Raw genomic sequence first — 7,423 nt, forward strand, 5'->3', positions numbered from 1 at the left:
GGCTGCAGACCCAAGGACTGCCAAATGGAGCCTGCATCAGTCTCTGTCAGGCATGCGTGGGGATGCATTCAGCCTGGGTAGTGGTGGATGGACACAGCAGAGGTGGCTATGGTGGCTACAAACCCAAGAACCAGGGCTGCAGCTCATGCCAAGCTCTCTCAGGTGCAGCTGGCACTGGCTGTGGCCATCCTGGGACTGTGGACTTAGGTCTGTGCCTGCAGCCATCCCATCCCTACAATTGTCCCTTAAGTCCCTTTGGGTTTTTTGAGTGTTGTTATTAATCCCTTCCTGTCTTGCATCCACCAGTCTCCAAGCTAATGCTTGTCCCTAAGTGCAGGACACTTTTATATTAGGGTATTATGTCCCAATGGATTGCTTCTGGTGGTTCTCTCCCTCTTTTGTTTATCCTCCAATATCAGTCCATGAACTCCCAACTCTTCTGTACCTCTCCACTGCCCCTGTAGAGTTCCAGAAGTGTATAATCTTACATCTCAGGCTGCTTTCGTGGGTGCTCACAGTGCCTTGGAAGATATTTAGCTCAACTTAGGGGACCAGCTGAAATAGGGTTTCCTACTCCTCTTACATCCTGACCCGCCTCCTGGAAAGAAAAATTGTAAATAGCAATTATCCCCAAAACTCTTTGCAATGAAAACTTGCATCCTTTATCTGTCCCTTAAATTACCAATCTTATCATGTCTTGGAAATATGAACAACTCAAGAAAAAAGTATTGCACACAGAGACAGAAGGGGAAAAAATGATGGTGTGGGCTGTTAAAAATGAAGACTGCTGGGTGCCTTGCTGCTCAGTTGGAGGAGCATGCAACTCTTGATCTTGGGGTTGTGAGTTTGAGCATCACATTGGGTGTAGAGATTACTTAAAAATTAAATCTGGGGTCACCTGGGTGGCTCAGTCAGTTGAGTGTCTTCTTTCAGCTCAGGTCATGATCCCAGAGTTCTGGGATGAAGCCCTGGGTCAGGCTCCCTGGTCAGTAGGGAATCTGCTTCTTCCTCTCCCTTTGCCTGTCGCTATACTTTTTCCTGCTCTCACATATGCTCTTGCTCTTTCTCTAATAAATAAAGTCTTTTAAAAAGAAAAATATACAATCATATCAAAAAATGGGCAGAAGATATGGACAGACACTTCTCCAATAAAGACATACAAATGGCTATCAGACACATGAAAAAATGTTCATCATCACTAGCCATCATGGAGATTCAAATTAAAACTACATTGAGGGGCGCCTGGGTGGCTCAGTGGGTTAAAGCCTCTGCCTTCGGCTCGGGTCATGATCCCGGGGTGCTGGGATCGAGCCCCGCATTGGGCTCTCTGCTCAGCAGGGTGCCTGCTTCCCTTCCTTTCTCTCTGCCTGCCTCTCTGCCTACTTGTGATCTCTCTCTCTCTCTCTGTCCAATAAATGAATAAAATCTTTTAAAAAAATAAAATAAAATAATAAAACTACATTGAGATATCACCTTGTACCAGTTAGAATGGCCAGAATTAGCAAGACAGGAAACAACATGTGTTGGAGAGGATGTGGAGAAAAGGGAACCCTCTTCCACTGCTGGTGGGAATGCAAGTTGGTGCAGCCTCTTTGGAGAACAGTGTGGAGATTCCTCAAGAAATTAAAAATAGAACTTCCCTATGACCCTGCTATTGCACTCCTGGGTATTTACCCCAAAGATACAGATGTCATGAAAAGAAGGGCCATCTGTACCCCCAATGTTTATAGCAGCAATGGCCATGGTCGCCAAACTGTGGAAAGAACCAAGATGCCCTTCAACACATGAATGGGTAAGGAAGATGTGGTCCATATACACTATGGAGTATTATGCCTCCATCAGAAAGGACGAATACCCAACTTTTGTAGCAACATGGACTGGACTGGAAGAGATTAAGCTGAGTGAAATAAGTCAAGCAGAGAGAGTCAATTATTATATGGTTTCACTTATTTGTGGAGCATAACAAATATCATGGAGGACATGGGGTCTTAGAGAGGAGAAGGGAGTTGGGGGAAATTGGAAGGGGAGGTAAACCGTGAGAGACTATGGACTCTGAAAAACAATCTGAGGGTTTTGAAGGGGCGGGAGGGGGTGGGAGGTTGGGGTACCAGGTGGTGGGTATTATAGAGGGCACGGATTGCATGGAGCACTGAGTGTGGTTCAAAAATAATGAATACTGTTATGCTGAAAATAAAAAATAAATTTAAAAAAAAAGAAAAAATATGCTGATATAAGATTGAATTCTCTATATTAAAAAGACAAACTTTTGTGTGCACCTGGGTGGCTCAGTCATTAAACATCTGCCTTCGGCTCAGGTTATGATTCCAGGGCCCTGGAATAGAGTCCCATGCCCATCTCCCTGCTCTGCAGATAGCCGTCTTCTCCATATCCCTCTGCTGCTCCCCTGGTTGGACTCTCTCTCTCTCTCTGTGTCAAAGAAATAAATGAAATCTTTTAAAAAAGACAAGATTTTCTTGGATGATTGGTCTGCTCTTGATGAGAAATTATTAACAAAGAGGTTTTGTTTTTCTTTATTTACCCAGAAAAATTAAGTTTCTGTTTTACCAGGTGTATAAGAAACTCTCACCATATCTTTAACCATGGGCATTCTTTTTCTTTTAAGATTTTATTTATTTATTTGATAGACAGAGAGAGAGAGATCACAAGTTGGCATAGAGGCAGGCAGAGAAAAAGGGGAAAGCAGGCTCCCTGCCAAACAGAGAGCCTGATGTTGGGCTCTATCCCAGAACCCTGAGATCATGACCTGAGCCAAAGGCAGAGGTTCAACCCACTGAGCTACCCAGGGCCCCCTAACCATGGCTATTCTTGTCTTTTATTACTTACAGAGTATTATTTTCTCTAATGCTTTCACAAAAAGTGTTCTTGTAAAATTACTTCATATTCCAGAAGACTCATGGGAGACAGGTCATAACTAATAACTAAGGTCACTTTGCTTTCATGTGGAAGGGACAATGATAAATATTTCAAGTGCTCCCCCAAAACTACCTGCATACCCACAGTATGTCGTGGGATGATAGTCTGGGATTTATCCCTGTTCTCCTTCCACACATCAGTGATATGAACCCATTATATTGAAAATATAATGTTGGGGCACCTGGGTGTCTCAGTGGGTTAAAGCCTCTGTCTTCAGCTCAGGTATTATCCCAGGGTCCTGGGATTGAGCCCCGCTTTGAGCTCTCTGCTCAACAGGAAGCCTGCTTCCCCCTCTCTCTCTGCCTGCCTCTCTGCCTACTTATATTCTCTGTCTGTCAAATAAATAAATAAAATCTTAAAAAAATAAAGAAAATATACTGTTAACATGTAAAGAATTGCCTTTACTTCAGAACATTGTAGGCTTTCCTGGAGCATCTTCCAGGAAGAGAATTGGAAATGAACCCACAGAAAACTCAAAATACAGACACTGCTGTAAGGCTTTGGGTGTTGTCTGGTTGGATATGACTCATATTGTCCCCAAAGCTATGGTTAATAATCTGCCAGCCTATCCAACCCCTAAGAATGTGAAAGAGATGCAAACCTTTGTAGGAATTTTAGAGTATTGAAGGACTTTCATTCCCCACCTGGCACAATACATCCATCCCTTATGCTACCCTCTAAAGAAGGAGTAAAGGGGTTCAGGACAGAACCCCCAGAATTTACCACAGAATGTGGGTTATTTTGAGCTGAAGATACTTGACATCATATGGGCCGAAGAGAAACTTGTCTCTCCCTTAATCACACAGAAAAATATAAATTGGATTTTTTTCCTCAGAATAGAGTTATTAAAAGAGATACATTTTATGTGAATCTGCATAATAGAACAAACATCTAATGACCAAAAATATGTTCTTCTTATTTTCCTGTAAAGTGTGTTTTTTCTTCTGAAATCCCAGACCCTACCCCATTCTCCTTGGTTCAGAATGACATATTTGCCTCATTTTTTTGACTGTTTTGGAATTCCCATGTCTATGTGAATTTCTCATACATATGCCTATTAAATTCCATTTTCTCCTATTAATCTGTCTCATGTCAGTTTTATTCTTAGGCCATCTAGATGGACCTTTGAGGAGACAGAGGTTGTCATTCCCCAACAGATGGTGTAGTCAGTAGGACATTTTGACTCACTGAACATCATTTGCTGGACACTGCTGCAGCTGAGAGATCCTGGGACATCTGACACCTGCTGTAATCTCTATCTGCAGAGAGAGTCCAATGGAGAAAGAATGTATAGAGTCCCTTTTCTATCTTTCTAAATTTAGATTTGCAGAAGAAAATATGTGTGGAACTAGATCCTTGGGCCTGGTGATTCTTTGGTTGAATTTGGTACCAATGTTTTGATTACTGATCCATTTCTTCCATGAGACAGTCTTTGTTTTCCTTTCTTTTGTCCTTCATGTGGTATGTCTTTTTATTGCTAAGGGATATCTTGGAAACCAAAGCTACAAAGCTATATGGGTAAAGCACTTAAAAGTAGTTAGAGCACTTGCCACCTCAAGAAGACTACTGTGATAAGTTGGTCATGGAATGGTTTAGATTGACACTAGCTCTCCCACCAACCTCAAAAATACTTCTGTGTATTTAAGTACCTTGTAAAACTACAATCAGTCCCCAACCTGCAGCATATCTTTTTAGGTATTAGTGTGGCTCCAAGAGACGCAAGGCTTAGATAAAACTGTTATTTTTTTTTCCATTTGTCTCATTCTGTGTCATAAGAGCTTGGTTTTGTGACCAGTGAGAACATTCTTTTTGGTCTCTACAAGGTTACACCATGGTGGGCAATAATATAGACAGGGGATCTGAGTTTCATTCTCTGTCTGGCTATGCTAGCCCTCAGAGATGTTTGTCATGAGAGGTTCCAACTCATAGGCACTTTTGTCATTTCAACCTCTGTTGCTTATTAGTGTTTAAAATCCATTCTAGAACTCCCTGTCCAGTATCACTGAATAGCAGGCTTGTGGTTGGAAGTATGCCACAGTTTCATGGAAGCCTGGGGATACCATGTTCACTATACCATCTTTACCACCTGTACAACAAAGATTTTTGCTTTTTAGACTAATTTCAGGAATAAACTTTGGGATCATAGACACTGTGTCATCTCTGTGATCCCTGGACACCTCTTGCATCTTTTGTTAAGCCATTAAAAGATTTTTGTTTTTTTTTGTTGTTTGTTTTTGACAGAAAGAATTTTTTTAATATTTTTTAGCTTTTGACAATTTTATTTTTATTTTTTATTTTGCTTATTAAATTTTATTTTGCTTTTTTAATGTTCCAAGATTCATTGTTTATGCACCACACTCAGTGGTCCAGGCCCTATGTGCCCTCCCTAATACCTACCAACAGACTCACCCATTCCTCCCCTACTCCGCATTAAAACCCTCAGTTTGTTTCTCAGAGTCTGAAGTCTTTCATGCTTCATCTTCCCCTCCAATTGACCCCAATTCACTTGTCTTTCCTTCTCCTAATTTCCTCCATGTTATCCCTTATGTTCCACAAGTAAGTGAAACCGTATGATAGTTGACTCTCTCTACTTGACTTTTTTCACTCAGCATAATCAATCTCCTCCAGTCCTGTCCATGTTGTTACAAAAGTTGGGTATTCATCCTTTCTGATGGCTGCGTAATATTCCATTATATAAGTGGGCCATGTCTTCTGTATCTATTTGTCGATTGAAGGGCATCTTGGGTCTTTTCACAGTTTGGCAAATGTGGCCACTGCTCCTATGAACATTAGGTATATGTGGCCCTTCTTTTCAATACATCTGTATCATTGGGGTAAACACCAATAGTGCAATTTCAGGGTCGTAAGGAAACACTATTTTTAATTTCTTAAGGAGTCCCCACACTGACCACCCCTGAAATTACTAGAACTCATGCAACAATTCAGTAATGTGTACAAAATCAATGTACAGAAATCAATTGCTTTCTTATACACTAACAATGAAAATATAGAAAGAGAAATTAGAGAATCAATTCCATTTACTATAGCACCAAGAACAATAAGATATCTTGGAGTAAACCTAACCAAAGAGATAAAAGATCTATACTGGAGGAACTACAGAGCACTCATGAAAGAAATAGAAGAAGACACAAAAAGTTGGGAAAACATTCCATTCTCAGGGATTGGAAAAATAAACATTGTCAAAATGTCTATACTACCCAGAGCAATCTATATTTTCAATATCATCCTGATCCAAATTCCACTGGCATTTTTCAAAGTCCTGGAACAAACAATCCTAAAATTTGTATGGAACCAGAAAATACCCCAAACTGCTAAGGAAATGTTGAAAAAGAAAAACAAAACTGGGGGCACCTCTTTGCCTGATTTCAAGCCTTCTTACAAAGCTGTGATCATTAAGACAACATGGTACTGACATGACATATAAACTAATGGAACATAGTAGAGTCCAGATATGGACCCTCAACTCTATGGTCAAATAATCTTCAACAAAGCAGGAAAAAATATCCAGTGGGAAAAATAAAGTCCATCTATTCAATAAATGGTGTTGGTAGAATTGGACAACTATGTATAGAAGAATGAAAGAATGAAATTCGACCATTCTCTTACACCATACACAAAGATAAACTCAAAGTGGATGTAAGACAGAAATCCTTCAAAATCCTAGAGGAGAACAAAGTCAGAATCTTTTTTGACATCAGCCCCAGCAACTTTTTTCAAGACATGTCTCCAAAAGCAAAGGAAACACAACTGAAACTGAAATTTTGGGACTTCATCAAGATAAAAATCTTCTGCACAGTAAAGGAAATAGTCAACAAAACAAAGAGAAAACACACGGAATGGGAAAAGATATTCACATGACACTATAGAAAAACCAGAGAAGATTCCAGATTGCTATGGAAATGTTTTAAAATGTTGAAAAAGAAAAACAGGGATGCTTTGGTGGTTCAGTGGGTCAAGCCTCTACCTTCAGCCCAGGTCATGATCTCAGGGTCCTGGGATGGAGCTCCGTATCAGGCTCTCTGCTCAGTGGGGAGCCTGCTTCCCCCTCTCACTCTGCCTGCCTCTCTGCCTACTTGTGATGTCTCTCTCTCTCTCTCTCTCTCTGCCAAATAAATAAATATAATTTTATTTAAAAAAAAAAAGAGAAACAAAGCTGTAAAAAGTATCAGGCATCATGTTACCTGATTTCTAGCTTTACCACAAGCTGTGATCACCAAGACAGCATGGTACTGGTACAAAAACGGATACATAGACCAATGGAACAGAGCAGAGAGTCCAGATGTAAACCCTCAACTCAATGGTCAAATAATCTTCAACAAAGCAGGAAAAAGCCATTAAATGTCTTACTGGTTTGAGTCACTATTAAGAGATTCTACTTCTCAATGACTGGATGACGGATCCTTTAAATTGCCTGTATTAAAATAAAAATATATGTTTATAAAAAATAAAAAATTTAAAAAAAAAATAT

At 40.2% G+C, this 7,423-nt stretch overlaps 1 pseudogene; it reads right to left on the reverse strand.

Moving 5' to 3' along the window:
• Window positions 1–538: 538 nt before the first annotated feature.
• Window positions 539–7,423, reverse strand: part of LOC131999262 (centromere protein K-like) — an 89,994-nt pseudogene continuing 83,109 nt past the window's right edge.

This window comes from Mustela nigripes, chromosome 13, assembly GCF_022355385.1.
Source record: "Mustela nigripes isolate SB6536 chromosome 13, MUSNIG.SB6536, whole genome shotgun sequence".
Classification (NCBI taxonomy): Eukaryota; Metazoa; Chordata; class Mammalia; order Carnivora; family Mustelidae; genus Mustela; species Mustela nigripes.